We start from the raw sequence: 20,910 nt of genomic DNA on the forward strand, positions 1-20,910 counted from the left end.
CACGATGCTTTTTACAAAAGAAAAAGAAAAATTGTTGTTAGAAGAGACTTAGGGCAAAGACTCCTAAAAAGTTGTTAACTCTGAGGGGACAGACTACTGAAAGGCAGCACACCATGCCGAACTCTAGTATTGAAAAGTTTTGGCTGAAGTACTGGGATATATAGATAATACAGTCTCAGAAATTTTGCCAAGGAGACTGCAGTCAGAAATGTAGGAAATTGTCCAAGATTAGGCCTCAGACATGCTGCATTCATTACCAGCAGCTGTGCATATATGAAGTGTTTCTTTATACCACAGAATCCAAACCACTGTGGCCTGTCACTGTCATTTTTATAGCAATTTGCTGACTTTTTAAGAAACAGGAAAACATTTAGCTAAAACAGAAGTTGAAATGACTGATAGAAGATAATTTAAGGGAATTCTAATGACTACTGAGTGTGTACCTTGAAAATATGCTGAAAGGCACATATATTTAAGACTTTATGTAATAAAACTCACTAAGAAAACAAAATTACACTAATAGTAGTTTAATGTTTATTCTAAGTCACAGATGAATACCTTAAGAGATCCCTTAAAAAGCCAGAAAGGTGAATGTGATATAACAGTGGTATTATTTCTAGCAATAGGATTTACAGTTATTGACATTTTCTTTTAAGATAAATTCAAATATGCATCCATTAGGGGGAGTTACACATTCATCACTAAGTGTTTCAGATTTTCACACACTGTTTCATATGATAGATTTTCTTGGATGGTTTTGTTACCTTTTAAAATATTCTCTTCCTAACATTACCCCTTCTTCCTCTGCAGTGGGACATGTTTTTAACTTGTTTAAGCAGCATGCAAAAATTTGCAGCAAAGCAAAAGGTCCAACTTTATCAATTTCTGAATGCTTCAGGGAAAAAAAAAAAAGCTATTACAATAATGAAAATATCTCTATTAATTGGAGAATTTTCCAGATTTAAATATAGATGATAAGATTTAGAAAACCTGAAGCCAAATTCTCTCTCTCAAGCAGTTTTTCCTTTGACCATCTTTTTTTTTTTCTTCCATCTGTGAAACGGCTTCTGCCTCAGGGTAGTTCAGGAAATCTATCAGTGTCAGGTGTGTTTACTTTAGTGCAGGAGGGTTTTAAACAGCAATGTGACCCTTGTGCTGGATGTTAGTATGAGTGTTCACAAAAAAAAAGGCAAAGAATACTGATGGACTTCAGTTGATAAATTCTTGTGCCAGGCTTTAGAGTATAATAGTTTTAGATGAGGTATTGAAATCATGTATTACCTGCCTAAGCACTCTCCATCTAGCTGTCCTGTGTGACATGGATAGCAACAAATCCCTTTCCAAGTATACTTGGGTCAGTCCTGAGAACTGAAAACCACAACCAATTGAATTCTTTCTGGAATAAGTCCACTTTGCATTTCCCCTACAATCACAGCAAGTGCCACTGTGCCTCAATATAGCCCTTGGAGTATTTTTTCCAGTGCCTGTGGTCCAGCTGCAGGAAGCACTGACTCCTGGGAAATTTCAGAAGAATTTCTGGGAGGCCACATAAGTAGAAGGAAGGATTTCCAACACCAAGATTCCAGTATACCACATTTGAGGGCCTGTCTCAAAATGAGTTGCAGTATCAGTGCTCTGCCCTTCAGCACAGAGCTCTATCGGAGACTTTCTGTATCATCCCCACAAAGTTATCACCAAGGTAGGTGGACAAGATGGGGAAGGACAATTCAAAGGAGGGATGAACTGATGGCAACAATTCCTGGAGTTCATTTTTCAACAATCACTGCCTTTGCCTAGATAAATGACTGAACTGTGTATGTATGCATCACCCCTGCACCCCTGTTGTAGAAAAAAGTATTTGGGTCTCTGGGTGGTGGACACAGAGATGTGAGAACAACATATCTACAGAAAATGAATTGAGACTAGAGAAAAGTGGACTAGAAATCTTTCTTTTAATAAAATTAACATTTTTTTCTAGATTTTCCATCCAATTTTAAGAACAAGCTGTTCTCCATACTTTTCTACTCTTTGACCCTACCAGCCAAATACGAGGCAAATGCAGTGAGATCAAAATTTCAACTCTCAGGAAGCACAAGCATCCCCAGGAAACTGGAAGGATGGAAGGAAGAGTAATCCCAAAGTAAGGAAACATCCAGATTCTTGAGAAAAGGCTGACAGTGCTTCTTGCAGTATAATAGATAGCAGGGAGAAGCAAAGGCAGGTTGAGTGCATGTGGGAAAATACTTCAGGAAACACTGCTGTAGAAAGAAACGTGGACCCTGAAACACTGGTTATGCTGTATCTGCTCAGTTACCAATACTTGGGATAGGTTTTATAAATTCAATTATCTTCAGGATTTTGCAATAAAAGTTGCATTTTTAACGAACATTGTCCTTATCTTTGAATCTTTCTCTAGCAGGCTGGATTCTGACCTTCTCAGATTTTTGGCCTCAAAATTGATTCAGTCACATTGGCATTATCAATGCTAAATGCAGCTTCTGTCTTCCATGTAGTTTTTCATTCAGGGTTACACTTTGCATGCTTTGCTCTTAAGTCAGCATATGGTGGGTAGGGAAGAGGGGGATGGGTCTTTCCTGTGACTTGCACTGATTAATCAGGACTCCAAAAACCTGTGCCATGCCATTAGCTTTTGTATGCCCTCTGTATATACATACTATATTTAATTTCTTGATTTTCTTTGAGAAATACATTTTAGGCTGAATATTCTACCATTTGTTCATGTTTTAAGGGCTCTAGTATGAGATAATTCAGCTGGACTTTGAGTTCCTTCTCTTGGCAGGTAACACCAAAGCTTGCAAATCTGGCAGTGCTTGTGGGAAGGTCTTTAGTGAAATGCAGTTAACAAAATCATTTAGATGATGGAATTAGGAAATGATAGTGATAAAGTTGGCTGCTGTGAAAATAGTAACTGACTGACAGAGCCAAACTGTGATTTCTGAAGCTGTTGAACACACATGGATCCATGGCAGTCTGACATCTATGCAGAGGCATGCCAAGCAAATAAATGGAGTATGACGAAGAAAGTGAGAAGGCTTTTGGGAGTATTGCATGTGATAATTTCTATGTAATATACTATGTTCTGGAAACCTATGCAATGGTTAGCCTTCCCTGAAGAAAGTCAAGCCAAGTGATTCTTGTAAGACCTGTGGTACAGCCTCATCCTCTGTGTATGAGCACAAACTATTAAGTAAAAATATTTTCTTCTCCCTTCTTCCCTTTTAACTAAATGATAACTTTATATTCTTAGAAGTGTCTACACCATGTTTCTGAATATGCAACACCTGCTCATACAGGGAAAAATCATTTCACTAGCAGTTTGGCATGCTGGCAAGTATTAGATGTGTTGGGTAGAATGTAGAAAATTATCACCTTCTCTTTAGGACAATCAATATCCAACAAATCACATCAAGGTGTGCCATAAATGCAATTCTAGATGCCTTGCAGCACTTAGTCTTGTGCCTAATAACCCACCTATCACCAGGCATTCATCCTCTGCCAGAATGTTTACCACAGGAAGGTTTGTTTATGTACATAGTTCTGAGTGGACTCAAAATGCATACAAACCCTATTCTTATGCCTTATGAAAACCTCTTTTTTTTTCCTCCAAGGAAATGTAATAAGGTGTCTACTTAACAGCAGCCCAAAATGTTTTTCTTATATATATAAAACCAGTTTAATATTTTGGAAAGTATTAATTTTATTTTACATTTATGATTTGTATAACCATTTTGTATATAGACCACTTGCAGGGGTATGGCTCTCACCAGGTGTCAGAGGAGTGTGAAATAATTTTTATGCCACCTTTCCAAGGCAATAAATGTCATATAAGCACACCGAAGTGCAGATAGAGTACTTTTAGATGAACATTCTCCAACTGTATGTAAGAAATCTGTTTGACAGACTTACCCAAAGGATGACACTTTTTTCTGATCTTGCCAAAGCAGCAACTGTGTAAAAAGAAAATTTGCTCTGGTGGTTAGGTTTCTTCTCTGAAGAGTTATGATGTAAAGGGAGCGAGGAGAAACTGTAATTAGGAGAAAATAAATGGTTACTTTCTACTGAGCAAAAAAGGAATTTTTAAATGGCATAATTTTAGCAATGGCTAAATGACATAGCAAGTTTTCAATCATCTTTCCTGTAATACAAAGACAAAATAGAATATGGACGGCAGCAGCTGAAGCCGCAGTCCCAGCCACACAGTTTGTGTCATGATCAGTCTAATGCTTATTCCAAGAAATATGTGAAATATTTTTTGTTAGAATCACACGGATATTGATTTTTTTGTGTGCGTGTGCCGCTGTTTTTAAAATATCTTTTTAAAGATACAATATCTAAGAAGTACCTTGAACTTTTCTTTTTCCTTTTTTCTTTTTTTTCTTACTACGATTAGGATACAAGTTAAAATTTTCTAGAGGTTTAAAATTCTAGATTTATCATTAAGAATAGAGTGGTTTTTCTTAAAACTTCTTCTCTTATACTGATAGGATTGCCCTGCTGGTGGTCTTTACCAGTTGTAAGAGATTCACAATAGGGTAGTTTGTTCACAAAAGCCAATTCTTTTTGACAGACCTCTATACAAAATTATTTTACTCTGAATGGATTGTTTCAAACAGCCTATACATACCTTTTTTGTTAAGAGACATCCTGTATCTCATGAGTTTACATACCAAATTGATTTCTTTTTTCTGCCAGTTACGTTTCTATGTCATTTTCATTTGCAGTAAATATTTTCCTCTTTTTCTTACTGAAAAAGGTGTAAATTTTTAATTAAAAAAATAATCCAGAAATCCAGAGGGATTTAGAGCTGCGGACCCAAGTATTAAATGTAAACCAAAACTTAGTCGGTTGGAAGCTGCCCATTATGAAGATTAAACACTCAGTCTCCAGTTCAGAGCATTAGCTGTGGAAGCAGCGGATTCTTTGCCTTCTTTTACAGAGGAGAGCACTGAGTAGCAGCTGCTGATAGAGGTTACTGAGAAAAATGGCTAAACAGTAGGATAAATCGAGGGAGGAAGGGATGCAACTGTGTAGTTTAGGATCTTTCAGGCTCCTGATGATGTGTTGAAGTGAGTGTCGCAAATACAAACGGGTTTCAGATTTGTAGAGAGTTCAGTTAAAAGAGAGACAAGGTTCAGATTACAACTGGATTTTCCTTTCTTTAGTGAAGTGTTTAAACTTTTCCCTAAACTACTTCTGCCTTTTGTTCAATAATTAGGTAAAATAACATGAAAACATTAGAGCATTATTTTTTTATCACTTCATCTCATTACTGTTATTCATATAGCAATTTTTCTGAAACAAACAGAATTAACTTTTTTGGGGGGGGGGAGGGTTGGGGATATTTCTTTCAAAGGGCTCATTGATACATCATCTAATCCCCCAGAACTTCCATGAAAATGTCCTTCTCCTCCTCCTCACTTAGCTGTACTATAAGATAAGGATAGCATGTGTGCTTTGTGTTTCCAAGAGCTGTGTTAATCATTCAAAGCATATGTGCCCTTTTTCTCTGCTGGCTGGCTGGTACTGTAGGTACTAGCATTTTGGTAAAAAAATACCTAAGAACTATATAAGTACTATATAAGTACTACAAGAACTATAAGTACTATAAAAAGCATCATGATTTATATTTATGTCTTTCATATTTCAGATTTTGGAGATCGAGGTATTTCATCTGTAAATTTGTTTTTTCCCCTACCTTTATATATGACCAATTAGTGTAGAGTGGGATGATTCTAATCAGGGCAGTCTACTGTTAGGGAGCAAAAATCTAGGTGCTGATAAATAGAAATATTGTGCATTTTATACTTTGCCTCGCATTGCATTGAGCTTGCTGGGAAATTTGACAAGGAACAGAGGAACATTATTTACTTCAATATATGAATCTACAGCACTCAAAAATCACAGTACCAATGTACACTGGGTAGTTTTGCTTTTTAGGAAGAAGACCCCACATGTTGCCCATTTATATTCAAGAAATGTGTCATAGTTCAATCCCTTTTTTGAAAGAACTGTATTTTTGCTATAACTCTTGCCCTACCCCAGGTACTTCTACTTGCTTACAATTTCCACTTGTATTTTTAGGGAAATAATGATCTGAAATTGTAAAATTCTAAATGCAGTCTTGGAAAGGGTTAAAAAAATAGAGTTACGATTTATCTATGTAAATGAAAAGGGAAAAAGTTTATTGTTTTCAGATTTGAACACTGAATCTGTGAGCTCATTATGGTCTTAGTCTGTTCTAATTTAAATCAGCATCATTACTGCATGAAAAATGGCCCATCTTAATCCTCACTTGTGAGAAAAAACTAGTCAATGTAGCATACTATTTAAATGCTTAAAAACTACAAGATGTTCTCCATTAAATACATTTGGGCACATGTACTTTCTCATGGGAACACATTATACTGCTAATCCTGTTGATATCAGATAGTATTCCTAAGACTAATTTCTAGACATGAATTTGCCCCTTTTTTTAGAAAATACATTTCCAGCCAGAAGTGGAAAGCTATATTATAACTATTCTGCTTGATCAAGTCTGTTTTGTAAAACAGACATGAGAATATATGTTGCTGTTATAAATTATACCTTATCTGACAAAAATCTTTCTATTAGGCATTGTTTAAATTTCATAACTTAATGCCCTGTCTTTTTGTAGAGTTGTAAGAAAAACAGGTTTCCAAAGTGATACACTGATGATGTGCAATTTTGGCTTCTAGGTGGATACTCCATTTTTACTTATTTGTAATGCAGACAACCCTATCTCTTTAAAGTACACCTAACATCTCAGTAGAAGTGGTTGTAACACTAATTAAGTATTTATGATAGGATATCTTAACAGGGCACTTAGGCTATTACTATTCAAATAGGTGAATGAGTATTTGGCTAAAAAGGTGTTTGTTCCCTTTTAATAAAAGTCACTGATCATCATGAATGTTGATAAATTGCTGAAATTATTATTTTGATGAGAAGAAGAAAGGCTCAGTGATTAGGGTAGGCCCCAGAAGACTATCTGAGGCATCATGTTTTCCCTCCCTCATGGTACTACTTTTGTGGTATTGGCAAGCCACCTTTGTGCCTTCATTTGCCTTGTGAAAAACAGGCACGTTAAGGCTTTCTCCTTTGACACAATGGCACTCAGAGAAGGTAACAGTAAGAACTGAAGTGTTATGTGCTGCAAGGAGCACAGCTACTTGTACCTGGGCCACTCTGGTCTAATGACTACCCAGAGTCACCTCCAGTGGAACCTCTTAAAGTCCTCTTCAGGTGTCAGCTATGAGTGATGGAATGTGTCAGTTCTCTGTGATAATACCTACCTTTATCAGAGAGTGTATATATGTTTGTTACTACCTTTAAATTCCTGAATATCTGACCAAATTTAAATGCAAATATAAAAATTAATCATTGTGACTTAGCTGCAACAGTCCTCCCTCCTCAGACAAATGCAAACCAGCCAGTTTAAAAGCTGAAGCACAACCCTGCCTCCATAAACTAACCACATCCACAATTCTCCTGTTTTCAGGCACTCTGGAAAAATATGAACTATGCAACATGCTATGAAGGCCATAAAATTTGAGCTCTTCTGGATCAGGCAAGAGGAATCAGTTCCAAAAGCTTTAAGTTCCCACAAAGAACATCCTGTTGGCAGTTCCTCACCCTTTTATACCAGCAAGGCCCCCAGCTCACTTGTTTTCACTGATCTAAATTGTGGCAATATGACAGAGAGAGTGTGAGAGTGAAAGAGAAATTCTTTCACATATGTCAAGGCCAGCTGTGAGGTACCTTTCAGTTCTTCAAAAAAAAGGTAAGTTTTTAGGTGACCCTGCTGGTGACCTGAAAAGGCCACCATGACTTGAGTTCAGCAGGGGATGAGTGTTTGTTGCCCATGAAATGCAGCTTCCAGAAAGGAGAGTAAAAGTGGCTGCTGTAGTGATAAATGTACCTGCAGATAGCTGCATGGATTAACATGGCTCTAATTTATTCCACATTAAGAAAAAGGACTATAATGAGTTATTAATAAAGAAAGACGAAAGATGGGTTCAAATTCAATGGTTAATGCTCTGCATAATTTACTGTAATATTCCTTCTGATCAAATTTTTTTTTAAAGCGCTTCTCCCTTTTTGTATGAATGAAACACATATGCTATTCTTCCCCCAGCCCCTCTAGCTACCCCCAAGGTTTTGTTTGATCTTTCTTTCTACTGTTTGGCCATGAGCTGTGTTGGCATAAAGTGTGATATCTGTGCTGGAGTTTGCTTCAACCCCCATTTGTCTACTCCATAGAAATATTTTCCTAAGCAAACATTTATGTTTGAGATGTCTTTAGTGTTTCACCTAATAGATTTCATAAATCATTTGTGTTGGCATTAATGGGACAGTGGAATCTCAACAGAGGGGGCATCATAGCAAAGGAAAATTCCATTGCAGTGAGCTGAAAATGGAGAAAGTGGATGCACTGCAGTGACATCCAGGTCCTATTTTTTAATAGGATGCAGTCTCCATTTACTGAATATAGAGTGATACATATTTGTAGAAAAGAAGTACAGAATGTATAGTGTGGATAATTTTCCTTTGAAAATAGGGATTATCTAAAGATGTAATTTCTTCCATAGTATCTGACTCTTGGGGGACTCAATATCCTGCTTCCTTCACAGGACCATGGTAGTCTTGTGTAGAGGGAGTGAAATTACTGGTGCTCTCTGAGGGCAGAAATTCAAACGTACTCGAAAGCTCTGCACAAGCTGACTCTAAGCATCCAGTTCCCCTTCCTCCTCCTTTTAAGATCTGAAAGGATATATTCCTGAAGTAATTACTTACTTAGTAGGTTTTTCAATGGCAGAAAATGCTTGTCCATAGGTACTCCATTCAAGCAGTTTGGAAAAGCGTATTTGTGTGATCTAATATTCCATATATTGCAACTAGACCCCTTGGAAGTGATCCTGAGAATATGAACGTTGCTGTGGAATCGCTAGAAACTTGCTTGCTTAAACTGACTATATTAGTTCATGATTTCATCTCCTAGCTTTTTCTTGGCTGATCTTGTAGCTATCACAGATAGGAGTCTGTCCAGAATTTGAACTGCAAAAAGCCTCCCATTTTTATTAAACTGCCCCCAAACCTGAGCAGAGTTTGTCAATGGTGACTATATTAAAGTTTCTCCCTTGTGCTCAGTCAAAGCACACATAGTCTGTTGCATATTGGACTTGAAGAGCTTCAGGTCAAGATTTTTCCCCACTGCCAGCCACGACTGCCCTCATCAGGACCTGGCTACTTAGACCATTATTGTCCTCTGTTTCACAGAATTCTACTATTTCAATCTGTATAGTCTTTGTTTCTATAGGAATTGTGTGAGCTTTTTGGATAGTATTACATTTCATATGAATAATACATCTGAAATATGTGGTTTTATTGCAGCCTTCTACAGAACAGCGTTGAAAACATATTCTGGAATGGTGTTGTTTTCCCTGGAAGTATTGTATAATCATTAACAATATCTTGATCTGATTTTTGGCAAAATGTGGCTTCTGGGCAGCTGCTGTGATAACTTGGCCTGAGTCAGCAATGGATCTTGTAATAGGGTGAGAGAGAATTAAGTTAGTTGTTATTAGCAAAGGTCCAAGGTGAAAAGAAAACCATAATAGAAGTTTTGTAGACATTCCTATGTATCCCTGCATTTTCTAAGCCAGCTCAGAAGAGTCTTTGTCTAGTGATGTTAAGAATGAAGTTGGATATATCATTCCCACAGACATTTTAAAACAGTTCCATGTTCCAAAAGGAGGTAGTTAAATTTAAAAAATAAAATAAAATAAAGAGAATAAATAATATTAAAACTCTGGTTCTTTTACTAAAGACAGAGGTATCAACTTCAGTTTGATTACCAGCCAAAAATAGGCTTTTCTATTCTGAATGATTTTTTGCATATTCTGTAGGTATCTAGTTCTTCATGCTCTCAACAGTATTTCAGAAATTAATGGAGAGTCCTGTGAATACCGTATTTTGTATCTATAATTCGATAGCTTTATCTGACAGCTACGATGCATCCAGATCAAGCTGGAACTCCAAAGGCTTCATTAGCAGAGGACTTGATCATAGATTGCCGAGCGTTTTGAAGTAAGCAGAGTGTGTTATATTCATGCCTCTATAGACGCGAAGAAAAACTGTCTCCTACGGTGGTAAATGGAGGGGGAGGTGTTTCTGTTTCAATTAAAGCCCAGGTGGTGCGTGATGAGGGGGCCGGTGTCACATCTGCGCGCTCACAGCTGCGCTCTGCTCCCGGCCCGCTCCGTCTGCTCAGTCGCGCTGCTCCTCGGGCACCGGCCGCGGCCAGACGGGAGCCCGCCATCCGCCAGCCCCGACCGGAGCCGCTCTCCGCCGGTGTCTCCCGCTAACCCCGACCGGAGCCGCTCTCCGCCGGTGCCTCCCGGCTGCGGAGGAGGCGGCTCGCACGGGAGGGAGCCGGCAGGTACTTTACGCTGATATCCCAACTACCTTGAGCGGCAGGGAGTTTATTTTGTGTCTCGGGAAAGCCCCGCTTTGCGGTGGATGCCCGCGGTCCCGCGCTGCCCGTGAGGCGTACGAACAGCGCGGCGGCAGCGGCTCCGCGCCCTCCGGGAAGGCTCCTTCTGCCCGTCCCCGGAGCTCCGGGCCGTACGCGCTCACGGCCGCTCCGCGAAGCCGCCGCGGGCCGCAAAGGGTTATGCGGAGCCGGAGCCGGAGCCGGGCCCGGCCGCCGCCGCCGCCGCGGGCTGTGTGGGGCCGGGCTGGCGGCGCTGGGCGCAGACGGGGCCGGCGGCGGAGCGGCGCGCGCGGGCCGCCCGAGGTGGGCGCGGGGCGGGGCGCGGGCGGGGCCCGGCCGGGCCGGGGGCGGCGCCGCTGCCGCTGCCTCATTGCGCGGCTCGGGCAGCGCTGCGAGGAGCCGCGGGCGGCCCGCACTGCCCGCCCTGCCAGCCGAGCGTGGCCGAGCCGGGAGGGAGCCGCTTGCGTCCTGTGTCTGGCCGTGCTGCTGGAAGAGCCCGAGCCGGGGTCTGGCTGGGATGCGGTAGGAGAGATTCGCGGAATCGCAGATGTAAGAGATGAGAAGTTTTTGCATAATTCGCATTTGAGGTATCGCATCTCGCTGCGGAGTGAAGCCTGCGAGCTCCCTCGCCCGACTCTGTTATGCTCGCGTAATGGGAAAAGTGTAAAGTGCCGCTGATTATCGTGCTTCCTAGGGGATGCGATACCTGCTGCACTGAGGGGGGGGGTGTGGGAGAGGTTGTGCTCGCTCAAAAGTCTAGAAAGAAAAACGTAACTTTACAACAGTGCAAATTATGCAAATGAAAGTATGGGGGAAGAATCAGCTCAGATTCACTTTTAAAGGATTGTAAAATCCTTCATTTAAAGCTTAGTGTAATCTTAGACATTTATGTGGGCACCTGAAAAAAGAACCAGCCCTAAAGCAGAGCTTTGGTATGGGAGTACGGTGCTGCTGTGAGCAGACACATTTCTGTCTGCTTCTCGTTTAAAGTGCCAGCTCCTTCTTTTTTGTATACCTAATCCACGATACGCATGGAATATACAGCTGTGTCGCAAAGTCATTCTGTATTCTTAAAGCTTAATATAATTAAATTCATTGCCTAAAGATGGTGTAGTTGAAGATTTGATCCTTTTTCACTGAAGTGGAAATACTTTCAGTAATTGAAAGCAGATTCATGTCTGGAGTTGTACAAGCCAAGGTTTTCATTTTTAAAATAAACCTTTTGTTCTTCAGCTTTAAATATTTCAGTGAGCCATCCGGAGACCTATGTTAATTGCTAGAGTAGACTTTAAGGAAGGATTGAGGAAAAAAAACTGAGAAAGGTATGTCAGCAATTAAATTTACTTAAAACAATAATGTCTGTATTTCAGTGCATGAACATACCATTGCAGTTTTTGTGCACCCTATGTTTTAGTTTTCCTGTTCATCCACAGAATCTGAATTTGAACGACCCATCTGTCTGTGGAGTTTTTTTAGTTTAAACTATCTTTGCTTATGTTCACCTTACTTAGCCCGTTTGCCATTTTTTAACAGTTTATTAAACAAAACAGTCAGAACTTTGAAGATTTGGGGAAATTCTGATCTGCTCCAGTAAACAAACCTGACACTTCGTGGAGATAGCTGTCCTTTGTTAACTTTGTGTCTGTTTTCTGGCTGATCCTGTGGAAAGCTTCAAAAACCTTGCTTTTCTAATATTTTAGCAATGGGAAAAGAAACTTAGGATGTAAACTACCAAACTCCCAGACAAAGACTGAGCTGCTCTGGAGCTGTTTGTTAGAAGCTTTGAAGGTAGAGAACAATGGAGGCAGGGGAAGGGAAGTACCTTCTCTCCCCTAAGATCTCTAATCCACAGAGTAAATTCACTGAAAATGTGTAGAAAAGTTACTGAAGATGGCAAGAGTCCCCTATTCGTTGGAAAGTATATCAATTTCTTAATAGACACAAGGATCTAATTGCCTGATGTTAAGTATAGCCTATCATTAAGATAAGAATTTGTAATTTGTGTAATGGCACTAAATAGGCTGAGTTTATTCCCATGAACTTCTAGATGGTGTGCACGCAGCTGCTGGAGTGCACTTTTCCTTCATTCAAAAGGTAAATCTTTTCATGTATCCTCAGTAAGTTCTGGTGGAAATATTTGTGTAAAACCTAGGAAAGTGCTCAGACAAGAACAGAAAAAAACTAGCTTACCTTTTTTCATCCATCAGATTGGGGTTCAAAACTGTCAAGCAGCTCAGTGGCTACAAATGAGATGTTACAAAATTTTTTGATTATTCGTTCTGCAATCCTGTGTGGAGAGTGGCCTCATATTTCACAGTGTAAGGGTATTTTCCTTTCAAGGAGTTATAAAACAGTGTGTTACAATTTAGCAAGAAACCTACAGCAATAGGACCTTTAAAAAACATTTTATGTTTAGATGGCTTTGTCTTGTCGTTTTTACTTTCTAAGCTTTCTGACACAAGAAGTTATATGTTCCACACAGCAGAGGGTATTTTTTTTCCATTTGAAGAAAAGCAGCCAAAGTGGTAGCTGCCTAGGAAAAATTGATAATTGATGCAACAAAAAAAATATAAAATGTCATGTCAGATGTGTGTTCATTCTACAAGTCTACATGAAGAATGCTGCCATAAACCCATCAGCTTTGAAGTCTGGTTTTTTAAATTGCAAATAGCAAGTCAGAGATTGAACATTGAAATTAACTTCTATAATAATGGCAAATTTTAGTACTGAAGAGTTTATCCTTTGGCTTGAGAGATACAGATATACCTGTAAATATCAGTATATGATGCAAATGGACCCAACTTAGGGAATTGATCTTGAGCTGTGTTCTTTCAATTTGGGTGTGCATCTGTGAAGATTTGACATGACTTTTCAAATTACCAGAATGGTCTGATAAGCAATTACGAGCTAATACTTTATAACTTCTCTTCCTGTAGCTTATATTGCTTCTCAATTCACTTGTTGAACTAAACAAAGAAATATAAAAGGTCTTAATATGTACACTTTGTTCAAGATAGAATTGAACAAATCATTTGAGTGATGATACGAGAAAATAGGACTTCACTGTATTGTCCAAAATAAGAAAAAACATTAGCTTCCTATCTTTTCTGTATGTGTTCAAAGATCTTATTGTTGGTTATGTTCATTCTAAATATGTCTATAGGCTATGCTTTGTGTGGGTTTGAAGGACTTTTTCCAGAGGTAGTTACAGATTTATGCATTTCAGAATAGCAAGAGGGCTTTTGTTTGCTCAGTAATGTATGGAGTATGATGCTGTGAGCTGGTGACCTCACTAATGGTTTGAAGATGTATATATCTTTTAGGTTTGGAGATTTTTATACAAAACAAGAGATCAGGATGAAATAAAGCAACTGTACAAAAAACCAAAAGTTTATGTAGTTTTCCAGTTAAGTTAACCTTTTTAAATGTTAGGAACAAGTGGAAAAACTGGCTCTTGTGTTCCTTTAAGAAGTGTCACTCACATTAAAAACTGAGCAAAATAGGTAGGTAGCTGAAATACTCTTTTCTACTCTGAAGAGTAGAAAATAGTCATTCATCTTCTTTGTATAAGATTAAGGAATTCAGAGTGCAATTATACTTCAGTACTCACTCAAGGTAACAGCAAGGTATGCAGTCTTCTTTTGAAATTGACTAAGGCCACCATTTATCCAAACTTGAAAGGAAATAATTGTTTTGTGTAAAGTGCTGTATAGTAGATTGTTTTTGAAGCAAGTCTTTTAGATGTATGAAAAAGGTAGACATCTCATATCTGGGAGCAGTAAATCATTCTAGCTCAGAGTGAATGGCTTATTTATGGCTTCTTATTTGCAGGAGAAAACACTCTGCATAGTCTTGGTATATGAATTATTGCAAACTTCGTGGTTTTGATACTGTAATCACTGATTTTTGTATTTACTACATGAAAGTACCTTTACAGGAGGTTTAACTTCTGGTGTATTCAGAATTCAGGAGTTAAGTCTACATTAAGAAATGTTACAGCAAAAGATTAAGCCAAATACATGAACATGTTGAAATTTGCACAAACTACATCTACAGCTCAAAGTAATGGTGGCCTGACAAAATAGCAGAGGTGGATTTGCTGTAATTTCTGAAGAACTGCATTATGATCAAACTGATTAAAGACATGTGAGAGGGTTTCTGCATACTTAATTTTCCGTGGCAAAGGAACAGCAATTTTGGCAGTAGCAGTAAGTTAACATATCTAGTATCACATCAACAGTGAGTTATGTGTTTTTATCTTTCTGATACAACTTGCTGTTTTGCCACTTTCTTGCTTTTGAAGGGGATTCAGACCTATACAGCAATATTTCTAAGATGATTAAAAGAAAACCAGATTTAGAAGAAAAAAAATTAATCTAGAATAAGATCTCTTGCATCTCAGCATAACTAACATCCAACTGCTTTACCAGCTTTTTTATTCTTTTTATTCTGTTTCAGTTATTAGTCCAAGAGCTATTGACATGGGGCTTTTTTGTCTTGGTATCAAGAAGAATTGGTGTTCTGGAGAGCTGTTTGGAATATAAGAGTATATATTAATAAAAAAAAGGCAACTGCTATTACAGAATGATATTGTTTAGTTGTTTTGTATAATTGTAAAAATCATAAAAAAGCACTACCTTAAGATTTCAAATTGTCATAACTGCCAAACTACTTTTTCAACTGCTTTAAGTTTCACCTCTAATATAGTTGCTGACCACACACAAAGGGGAAAAAAAAAGGAATGGAAACGGTTTTTTAGAGCAGCTTTTGGTTTAATCATATAGATCTGCTTTTCCATAAAACATTACTGTAGCATTGTATGAAATACAACCAGTTTCAAATCTGCAGAAATTTCAGAGTTGTTAATTTTTGCAGAACATTTTTCCTATTAAGTCAGAAACTGCATTAAAGAAAAGACTGTTGTCCAGGGAGTTGTAAAAAGTAGCCTGGAAAGCCTCTTATGTTCTTTCTTTTAAATAGAACAGAATTGCCTTACATAGCAAAGTTAACTTTGTTAACCTTTTATAATTATTTAACCATTATTTCATTTTACCCCCTGCTTAAATACTGTACATTAATGCAATAGACACCTGGCTGTGCTCTTAAAAGTTTATTTGTCTTTCAATTCCTGTGATAGTAGGGGGCAGTATATCTCCTTAATTATCTTTGTTCAGGGAAATGTTGAAAGGCCAGGGTAGTTAAACAAGGCCATTTGGATTTGCAGTAAGGTCGAAGTCAGATGCAAGGAAAGTGGTTAAATGCATTATCATCTTATTGAGCACATCATCAGTAAAGTGACCTTGATGGAGGTGGAAAAAGCCATTTGGCTATTTTATGACAGCCACCTATCTGCTGGCTTTATCCCTGCCAGAGTGTACTTCAAATAGCTTTATCACAGTCTTCTCTTGTTGCTTTGAAATCTGATTTTTCTTAATTACAGGTAACAAATTAGAGGCTGAACAATGAAATAGCTTTCTAATAATAGCAAATTTTACTACTGAGGAGTTTATCTTTTGGCTTGGGAGATCTAGAAATATCTCTAAGTTGACTATTAAGATGACCTTTATGTTAATCATTATAAACCCGCCTTTAAGGATTTCATTAATAATCACTGGGTTTTATTCATTATTCTCCTGCTTTTTAGACTGTTTTTTAGTTACTATGAGGACAAACAAGCCAACTTCCAGCCTTAGCAGCAGGGACATTTTTTGTTTGAATGTGTGTGTATTTACGTTTTTATAAAGGTACTCAAAGCTTGGGAGGCCTGTGGCTAAACTGGAAACAACTACTTTAGAAAATATATAATTAATGGTTCAATTTCCATCTCACTTGTGTTTTGTAATGGTAGTCAGTATTGATGTCTTAAAAGCTTATAAAAGTATAATTCTAGCTATTGCATGTTAATATAAGTATTTAATCAAAATAATCTCAACTGTCCATCTTCTCCTCTTTCTTTTTTACCTGTCTTCTCATTCAAGAAAGACTTCTTTCATTTGTGTAAAACTACAATGATTTCAAATAAACTGGGTAATTTTCAATTTTTGGCCTTTAAAAGAACTGAGTGATATTTTTTTTATAGTGCTCCCTGTCTAGAGATTGGCATAATTGTTAAAGGAATTTAAAACAAATGCACAAAATACAAGGAAAGACAATAACAGGAAAACTGGATCCAAATTTGACCACCTGAAGGTACAGGTTAATCGACTGAGACTCACAGCAGAGCATTAAAAATTATTGGAGGCTAGAGGGAATGATTTATAAGAAAGATGAGAAGAAAGAAAAAAAATAATGCAGCATAGTCACATGGAAGAACCACCTAAAGATTTTTAAAGACCTTGTGGACTTGGATGATGTATCTAGATGCACTAAGATGAATTAAGGACCAAAAAATGAGCTGCATATTAAGGCACATTTTGTAATGGTAACATCCTGGAGGCTGTGGAAAATATCTCAGCACAGTTCATAGAAATACAAGTGTTTGAAATTTGAAATGCAATTATTACTTTTTTTTTTGTGGTAGTGTGTTGAGTGGCTGTTACACCTTTTGTTCCTAAGCTTTGATTGTATGTTGCCATTTTGAAGGTAGATGATTTTAACTTCCACTTTGCAACCTATGAGCTCATTTTCTTCAACACATAGGTGATATCCTAAGAAGAGAGCAGGATTCTTCTTCCCATTATCACTTTTGTCTTTGGACCTGGAAGGCATCTCATAGCTGTTGCCTCACCAGTTTTATATGTGTAGTTTTATACATTACCCTTGGGTTTGCAGTATTTCTCTGAGACAGGTTCCTTGGGGCAGTTAAGATTTTAAAGTTGCCAGTTGCCAGCAATGTTTTGGTGTGGTCTTTAGTACAGGATTGTAGAGTCAGAGTGTGTTCTCAGCATGAGGCATCATCATCCAGATGGAGAGAGAATCTTCCTTTTCACTCATTGCAAGTTCCCCTAGTTTCTCACAGACTTGCCTATTGATCTAGTTGCCTATATGATAAAGTGCCCTTTGCCTCTGTAGTCTAAAGAATTTTCCTACATTTTTCTTTCTGTTTAATTATTCTTGCTTCCTCCCCAGCTCTCTCCTTGTACTTGTCAATCATGTTCTGCAATAAAGCAGAATGTATGTGTGTGTGTTTCCATATGCCCAACCAGAAGACAAGCCTTTTGAAGGCAGACGCATCAGTCAGAGTTTGAAAATGCAATTCTGTCAAACTGTCTTTTCTGTCAGATGACTTCAAGAAGGTTGCCACACAGCTAGGCCTATCCATTGTCTTGTAATGATGCTGAATCTTAGGATCTGTCCTGCCAAGCAAGAGACAAGCAGTAAGATGCTGCATCTTGGGCTGAAGAAGGTCTCACTGACCCTTGGCAAGTATGCTGAAAGTACTGACAATATTGAAGCCTTTTCTGTAGACTGGAAGTACCTCAAAGAACTTTTCCTACCCTGTCTTCCTTTTCTTTTGCCCCTCCTTGACAGTTTTGGTTTATGGAGCTGAGCATGTATTTTATTGCCAGGAGAGTTTCTTTTCAACAGCTGTCCTTTCTCCAAAGAATACAGTAAGGTTCATAACACTGAATGAGTATCTTCAGAGCATTTCAGACAGTCTTATTCTGCAAACCCTGCTGCTTGTCATTTATATGAGAACCCAGTGTTTACCACCCTAGTTTTCCCCTGAGGTCAAGGAATCTTAAACAGACTTTTCAGTCAGTGGGTTCCTCTCTGGATGTAAACCCTTCTCCCCTGATGATTTTCCTGTCAGTGGCATTTGGATAGTATTTTGAGTTATTCCTTAGCAGTTCTGCCAGCTTTTCACACAAGAGACCTGTGTATTACTTATCAATTCTCTTTTCTCATTTCTGCCCTCCAGCTTGTACATTACCCCCTCATCCTAGTCCTTTCCACCTAATCCTAATTTACTGCTGATCGGAGCCATGGCAGCAGAACCAGTTACTTGAGGTGAAAAAAGAGGAATGAAAATAAAGCCTACATCAAAGTTATGTTTTTGCCTTTGAGGCAGTTGGTTTTGCTTGCAGTGATTTTGGTGACACCGGACAGAGCTGAACATTCTTCATTCTGCTTGTATGTTGTTTGCTTTTGTTTCCTCTAATGCAACTGTACGTCATAAAATAACTGGTAACAAATTGTTTATTTTGAGGGCTGGGTTTCACTTTCCAATGTACAGCGGAGTTTCTGCTAGAATCAGTTATTTGATTATTTTTCCCTGTCTTTTTTTATGTGTAGTTTTTTGTGTGTGTGGAGTTTCCATGTGCTCTTAAGCCAAATGTGGTCAGTATGCAATGGAGTACATGGGGATTTTTACTAAGAAATACAAAAATGTACTGAGTTCTATAGCAAACTGAATTACCATCACTTCATGAAAGTAGGTTTATTTGGTATAGTCTGTATAGAAATTATAACATTTATAAACATCATTTGTAGACTGAGCTGTGTTAGTCTGGAACAGCATATGCATGCATGTGTATAGTTTGAATTTTAGCCAAGAGAAGGAGTCCCCTACATTCAGCTGTCTGATGTTCTGCTTGTGTTCATGGCTATAATACAGCACCTCTTTAACATCCTACCTGAGCATTCAAATGGAACAGGCCATGGATGATGGTAAATCCAGCAAAGCAGTAGAACTTGAGAAGTATTAGAAAGTATCAGTTCTGCTTGCCTCCTGGGAGCTGCCTGCAGCTCAGAGTGGTGTGCTGCAGGCTAGCACCTATTCCCATGGGATGTTCCCTCCTTTCCCTCCTTTCTTGGGTTTCCCAAATTTTGCAACATGGTAGAAGAGGGCAATGAAAGGGAAAGAAGAAACCAGCCAAGTCCCTTTCTTTTTCACTGTAGAGAGAAAAATTATATTGTGGAGGAGAGATAGATGTGTAGTCCTGGAGTACAGTAGCAAAGGGAACAAGCCAAGGTCCATTTCTTGTTACAGCTCAAGTATCACTGATGTGCACAAGTGCTTCACCAGCAGCCTGGGGACCTCTTTCATTCAATCTCCTGTGAGCAGTCTGTGGTTCATACCCTTCCTTGAGCTGTGGGGGTGTTATCTGGGAGAGCACTGGCTGTTAGCCAAAAACTAAGGCAGGAGCAATACTATCAGTTCCCAATTACTGATGATTTTTTACCAGTGTTTACCCTCAAGCTTGCACTAAACTGCTCCTTGAGTTAGTGCAGATATAAGCATTGAGCCTGAGGCTCATGGTAGGGAAGAACGGGAAAGGGTAAAACAAAGGACACACCTGTGTCTCTAAACAAATTGGTATTTGACAGAAACCACTTTGAGCATAACATCGCAAACTTAACAGCAAATTCACCCAGTATATTTGCCTCACAATATTTTTCACACTGCCATTCTAGGTAGGTCTGGATTTCTTTGTTCTTTTTCTCTGGTGATTTCTGTATGGGCCTGCCAGGCCAGAGCAGATAGGAACACTTTGAAAAGTGATCCTGGCAAACCTGCAGACTCTCTTCTTAAGAGATAGTAGTTATCTCCATTTTACTAATTCTTTATTCCACAGATTCACTTCCTGTGCTAAGAACATTTAAATGAGGCTTTTGCTTCCAGGGTTTTTTTGTCATATAGCTCTGAATTTAGGATAATGAGGTTTTTTTAATTGCTTTTAAAAAAATAAGAGAAAACCACACAAGAATATGAAATGTCAGTTCCCATTCAGCACTCAGCTGAGTTGAGAGGCTGCATGCATAACTACCTTGCATGTACCTGTTCTTGCCAGATTTGTTGCTCCTTTATCAGTGAAATCAGCTTGAAAATGTCCATTTTGCCTCATTTTCATGTACATTTCCATATTTTTTGAGACAAGTAAAAATACTGTAACTCATGTTGGTGGTCATACTCAAAGTGAGATAACTTGAGTAACTAGACATGTTTTGATGTGTTTTCTGCTGGATGTAAATGTATGCAATATTGTATTTTATTTCACAGAAGTAGGTTCTTCCTGTATGCACGCAACATTCTAAGAATAATAAACCTTTGTATCATGACATTCCTATTGCTACAATCAAATTTTAAGTTGGTTGAAAAGCGTAGAAGTTGTCCCTTTTGCCTACCCATATGAAGAGCCTGAAGAAATGCACTCATCTCTGTTGTAAGTCAATTGTAACTCTCACTAAATGTCTTTCTGTGGCAGAGGAATGACCTAGCTAGCTTATGCTTTGGATGGAAGTACATCTCCTTTTAAAAAAGCTACTGTTGGTTTTTTTTAAGAAAATTATTAGCACTGATGCATAGAAGACAGATTTTTGTAAAGTGGTGGACTTGGCCTCTGCCAGCTGTCTGTTAATCCTTAATCTGAGACTCTCACTCTAGTGCTGATTTGAATTCTACAGACAGACCTTCTACCTTTGCCTTGGCTATC

General features: G+C 38.5%; 1 protein-coding gene across 7 annotated transcripts in view; it reads left to right on the forward strand.

The window, feature by feature from the left end:
* TENM3 (teneurin transmembrane protein 3) overlaps nt 1-20,910 on the forward strand; it is an 880,089-nt gene that overhangs the window by 631,770 nt on the left and 227,409 nt on the right. The window contains exon 1 of one of the 7 annotated variants that reach the window (XM_054514650.1): nt 10,466-10,480. The exons of the other annotated variants lie outside the window; for them this stretch is intronic. The gene's annotated coding sequence lies outside the window, so the exon portion shown is untranslated. Of the gene's footprint in view, nt 1-10,465; nt 10,481-20,910 lie in introns of those variants that run through there. 7 annotated transcript variants of the gene reach the window in all.

This window comes from Molothrus ater, chromosome 4, assembly GCF_012460135.2.
Source record: "Molothrus ater isolate BHLD 08-10-18 breed brown headed cowbird chromosome 4, BPBGC_Mater_1.1, whole genome shotgun sequence".
NCBI lineage: Eukaryota > Metazoa > Chordata > Aves > Passeriformes > Icteridae > Molothrus > Molothrus ater.